Source organism: Benincasa hispida, chromosome 4 (genome assembly GCF_027475165.1).
Source record: "Benincasa hispida cultivar pf3 chromosome 4, pf3_genome.v1.1, whole genome shotgun sequence".
NCBI lineage: Eukaryota > Viridiplantae > Streptophyta > Magnoliopsida > Cucurbitales > Cucurbitaceae > Benincasa > Benincasa hispida.
Genome location: NC_143481.1, coordinates 61380905 through 61387167, shown reverse-complemented (window position 1 = coordinate 61387167; position 6263 = coordinate 61380905). Strand labels below are relative to the sequence as shown.

The following is a 6263-nucleotide window of genomic DNA, read 5'->3' as shown; positions in this document are numbered from 1 at the left end:
GAATTTTTTCGTAATTTAAATTCAGTACTTTTGTAATAAATATTTGAGAACATTTTTTAATTTTGGAATCAAATTAAATTATTTGAGATGATTAGTTTAAATTGCTTTTTCCCAGAAAGGTTGGGGATTTGAAAATGAAAAAGAAAGGGTTTTAAATATATATGTATATATATATATATTTGGGTTGGAATGAAAGTATGAAATCAAATAAATATATTAAAATAAAATAAAATAAAACCTTATTTATTTATTAAATACCTTTCCCTCCCTCTCTTTCTCGCGAGCCCAGCCGTACGCTCCAGCCGTCGTTGAAGCCTCAGCCGCCGCTCCCTCTTCTAGTGCCATTCGAGCCTAGCCACCGTCGACTCTTCTGCCTGGTCCCGCCGCAACTTAGAGCCGCATGCGAGCTGTGCTTGGCCGTCGTTGGCATCGGTTCAATGCTGTAGCCGTCGATTTCAATAAGATTTTGTAAGTGTGTGAGATTGCTTTTGAATGCCAATCAATTATTGGTTTCGTTTAATGCTTACCCATTATGTTTGGGTTATAGATTGGAGATTTGGAGGAGGTTGAAATCGAAAGCGTGCCGCCCACACTTGTAAAAGTTGATTTTGGCAGTTTTGGCGTAGTTTCGGGTGAGAGGTTGAGTTGATTTCCTTTTTGGGTTAAGGGGATAATTGTTGAAAATTTAGTTATTAAACTTTGATTTTGATTTATGTTCAGATTGGATAAATAAATTGAACTTTGGAACTGACTTTGAACCAAGCCACAACTTTAGTAAGCTTAATTGGAGACATTTGGATTACTTTGGTTAATTGGATTTAGACCCTAAGAGATAAGTTTAAAACTTTGAATTTATTGTTTTAGGCCAGGGGTACTAACTGAAAATTTGTAATTTATGTTATAGGGTGGATTCAAGTCTTCCAAAAGTTTTAAGAAGATTAATTTCATGGACTATTATTTATGACCAAGTTTGAGTAAGTAACCTTACTACTGGAACCGCCTATGTGCCAGACAATAAAATTCAAGTTTAATTTTTTAGAATTATGAGATTTATTAGCATCGGGATGTTTGAGGATAAATAATTTGATATTAATTATGTTTTGATACATGCTATGTATGCTAGCATGAACCAAATTATTCTCTGTTTGTATGATTGGCTAAGATGAACAATGAGTATGATGACACGTATTTGCATGTTTGTGGGACTATGTTTTATGATGCATGTTATGTTTATGATAGTGATAGTTACCCTTACCCGTAATTAAATACCCACCAGAGGTTCGTGTTTCCTTTGGGATTCACTAGAGATGGTGATCTCCTTTGGGGTTTCACCAGAGGTTTGTGATTCCTTTGGGATTCACCAGAGGTTTCTTCATCATTCATTTCATCAAGTGAATTAGATATGCAGTCAGCATGTGCAAACCCCAAGGGAGGTTTTATAACTCTTCTCTGTCTATCTCTGGTTAGTGCATAGTTTTCTAGGCTTTCTGTCTGAGCTTCTTGTGTCTAATTTGTAAGACCTTCTTATTCAACAATTCGAGTAGAAGTGGGCTCAATGTTTGTTGTATAATTCTCAAAGTTTGATTGATATTCAACATGAGTGCTAGTTGAGGGATCAGATCGATGGTTCTTCATAGGTTGTTTTAACTTCTTTAAATTCATATAGAATTCTTCTTCTTTGAACACCACATCTCTACTGATGATGCTTCTATTGGAATTAAAGTCCCAGGAATGCCATCAACTAGGGCGCTATTGGTTTGCAGCCTTTGGTATCCTTCGGATGCTTAATGAACATGTACTTGAAAGCTTTAGGTTCAAGTTTCCCCTGTTTGGTATGGACATATGCACTGTGTCACGGTCATACTTCTCCAACCGTGCAACAACATGATTCCCACGCGACCATGTTCAACCTTAAGGAAAATTCAAGTCCTAATTCACTTTTTGCTCGACTCTTTGAAGCTTCATCGAACCTTAGGCGAGGTTCTTTCATTCTCAATTGAATTGAACTCATGCGAAACTGAACTTTATTCGGTCATACACGTCGCCCGTACGTGTATTTTCCCTCATGTGTGACTCCATCAACTTGCCTTTACTCTAGGCCAAGTCCTAAGGCTCGATCTTGCCCATATATGAGGCCAAGGTCATCACAATGCAATGTCGCATCTCTTTTCATCATCTTGTTTCCCAACAACACGTCTTCCATACTTTTACATTGCTTCGGAACTCCATTGAGATGAGTTCTGACCTTTTGTTGGGCCAAAAAAAGATTATAACAATTTATCGGGGCTTACCGGGTGATTCAGACACTTATCAGGGCTTACAAGGACATAACAATGCTTACCAGACTTACTAGCCTACTTCGACACCTATTAGGCTTCTATGAGCCTAATGGTCGCCTACCGGGCTTTACCAGGGCATTACAATGCTTACCAGGATAACTCGGGTAAGTATCAAGCTAATCGAGAACTATGAGTCTCGCTGTTGTTTCAGGATGCCATTCTCAGTGTCGGGATGACATCAACTTTCTCTCTCTTGCTCGGACACGCTTACGAGAATCATCATCAACCAACCTATGGGCAACAATCCAACTCGGGACTTCCCGAACATCCATCCGAACATAAACGAGACTTGGACCCTTCTGAGTCCTTATTGAATCAAAACAGCATACTAGGTGCTATATCAAACCACCAGCCCATACGAAGGGGCACAATATCAGCACACCCATGCCGTACGACACTGTCCATTAGATCCCATTCTCGATAGAAGATGTCCAAGATACTTGTCTTGTAATGCTCACCCACACCATGACACACGCATGTGCCATGGGGTAGGTCACTTAGGCCACAGGGCCTAGGGCATGGTGGAGAGCTAACTGAAGAAACCTGTGAAGGCCCTTAACGGAAATGTGGATCGTCCCAATTTTAAAAATTTCACAGAAACCAATTTATAGAATAGAAAATTATGCATTAAAAAAGAATACAACATGCTTTCAGAAGAGAAAATGAAATTAGGTTTAGAAAAGAACCTTACCCTTGAAGAACTCATGGTCTTCACAAATTTCCTATTCACTCCAGTCACGATCAACCACAAACCAACTAATCTCCAACGAGGACACCACTAAAAGAGAACCTCATGTATTTTCTGTTAGGGTTTGAGAATAAGTAGGAGTGTGGGCTCCGCTGAAATTTTGGGAAGAGGGAGGAGAGGATGAGAGGGGGAGAAGAAGAACACGTTTTCTTCTCTATATGTGCTCTTGAGAGGAGGTCCAGAGCGTAAAAAATCTCTGCATCAAATGCAAGAGGAAGACCAAGACTCACAACCCTATAATGCCACGTCTTAATTGAGAGAAAAATGAGGGAGAGAGTTATAACTCCATCCTTTTATAAAATTCAAAATTTAATAAAAATAATATATATGTGTGTGTGTATATATATATATATATCAATATCATATCATAACCAACTTATCATACAATATATGTTAAACTATATGTTATATATAATATATAATCTATAGTTTTTATATTGTATCATATACAATATAATCTATAGTTTATATTTCTCTCAATTAATCATGATATTAAGTATAAATCCCATTTATACCAAATTATATGAATCTCATCCATATAATTAATATTTGAATCACATTCAAATATATTTAATTCCACTCAAAATAAACTTTATATTATAATGTATCAAATAAATAATTTTAATTATATGTGATAAATTATATTAATTATATCACATATAATTAATTTAATTAACTATATCATATATAATTAATTCCCTCAACTAATTTGAACAATTCAATTAATCCAAAAATTATTCTCAATAATCCCTATTGAGCTACAGAAGGGACCTTATAGACCTCTTGATTGAAGCTCCAATGGTACTTGGATAATTAATTAAACTCTTTAATTAAATTACTTAATATCCTTTAACTATCGGTCACTCTACTAAAAATCGATAGATATACTCTTCGCACTACAAATATATTTTTATGTCTATTGGATATAACCAGTCAATAGTACGGTGACCCTTCACAAATTACTCGTAAGTATAGCTTGACCAAAATTACCATTTTGCCCTTGTAGTTACATCTTACTTTTTAAATACCCCTGATCCTTCTAATGAACAATAAGTCATAGTCCACTATGATTAAATCCCTCTTAGGCTAAGAGAGGATGTGACCACATTGTTCAAGCCCTGGAATTAGCCCTTAAGGGAGCAATTTATCTACTTACCTTGACATCAGGGAAGAAATGAATTCCATCTTGTGTAGATGTGTTCCCAACTCCCAAATCAGACGAATTTCCAAGATGGTAGGAATATTGAATCGACGATCTGGCCACTCTCATCCATGCAAATCAAAGGACCACCTTCATAGGCAAGAGTTCACAGCCCACTCAAGATTTAGGTCATGTCACCTATGGTCATCTTGATGAAATGTAAGTTTTTACTATTAACGACATTGTATAATGAGACTAGTCATTTCATGGTCCGGTCTTATACAAACTCTTTGTATAGGATGCCCTCGCTCACACATCTCCATATGAATGGTTAGGATTAGATCATTTGTAGCACTTTACAATACTTGTAACATCTACAAAGCGAGTCATACTCGTAATGTCACTAGGATAAGGTACCCAGCCCTATCCATCTACTACAAACCGTTTAGGTTATCATTTAAACATGATCTACCTGTATGTCTCTAATTTTATTAATAACAATTTGTTTATACAATGTTTACAAACTACGAGAAAACAAGAGAGATTTAGGACACCAATCTCAACAATCTCCCATTTGTCCTAAAACTTAGGGAGCTAAATGTACAATACAAATAAAGTACAAAATACAATAAACTAGGGCATACACTATACCCCAATAACATCTTCCATTTGCCCTAGGCAATATGTCGCATGTCTCATAGACCCAGACTTTCTAGACGACCCTCGAACACTTTAGCCGTGAGAGACTTTGTAAACAGATCAACAACGTTGTGTTTTGAAGCAATCTTTATGAAAATCACGTCACCACGATGCACAATCTCTCGAATCAAGTGATATTTTCGCTCTATGTGTTTGCCTCTTCAATGACTCCTAGGTTCCTTAGAATTTACCACAACACTACTGTTATCATAATAAACTGTGATGGGCAAAGACATATTTGGAAAAACTTCCAAATCAGTTAGAAACTTCTTAAGCCAAACAACCTCTTTAGCAGCTTCACAAGTAGCTACGTATTCGACTTCCACAGTGGAGTCTACGATGCATCCTTGCTTGATGCTTCGCCAAACTATAGCTTATCCATACAGAGTAAACACTGACCCTGATGTGGATTTTCGAGAATCTCGATCAGTTTGAAAGTCATAGTTTGTATATCCTATAAGGATAAAATCCTTATCTCCATATACAAGCATATAGTCCCTCGTTCTTCGAAGGTACTTGAGGATTGTTTTGACTGCTGTCCAGTGTTCTAATCCTGGATTGGATTGATATCGACTGACAATCCTTACTGCATAACAAATGTCAGGTCTTGTACATAACATTGCATACATAAGGCTACCAACAACCGATGCATAGGAAATTCGTCTCATTGCCTCAACCTCTTGAGGAGTCTTAGGACACTGCTCTTTAGATAATACAATTCCATGCCTGAAAGGAACTAAACCCATCTTGGAATTGTGCATCGAATATTTGACAAGCATCTTGGATCTGCATGTATATAGTCGAGTATGGCTCTTGATATATGTTCCCCTTTGGAGAACTTCAGTCTCTTTGATTTACCAAAGATGCAGTGTTCACAAAAATTCAGCCTTTTAGTTCCTTTAGCTTGAATTAGGCCTTATTTCAACAATTCATTTAGCCCATTTTCACTGATATGTGATAGTCTTTGATGTCATAACTCCATGTCTTTATCTTTTCCTGTATAAGACAATAACACATAATTGGGGCGATTGATGTTTTTCAAGATATACAACCCATCAAGTTTCTCTTTAAAGAAAATAGTTATGCCATTCTTCACAACTTTAAGCATTCCTCTTTCACCATGATAAGAGCAACCTTGATCATAAAACATTCCCGTTGTGATCAAGTTTCTTTTTAGTTTAGGAAAATGTCTTACCTCCTTAAGGAGTACTTCTCTGTTGTCTGGGAGTTTTAACAACAATGAGCTTATCCCCATAATTTCAAATTCATAGTTGTTTCCCATGTAAACTGAGTTTCATTCTATTGATTTGTATTAAATAAACCATTTTCTTTTCGA

At 36.5% G+C, this 6263-nt stretch overlaps 1 long non-coding RNA gene across 1 annotated transcript; it reads left to right on the top strand.

Moving 5' to 3' along the window:
- The first annotated feature begins 336 nt into the window (after positions 1–336).
- Positions 337–1087, top strand: LOC150036860 (uncharacterized). Its single transcript, XR_016529290.1, has 3 exons — positions 337–468; positions 548–632; positions 905–1087. It is a non-coding gene; the product is annotated as an uncharacterized LOC150036860 (long non-coding RNA).
- Positions 1088–6263: the final 5176 nt, after the last annotated feature.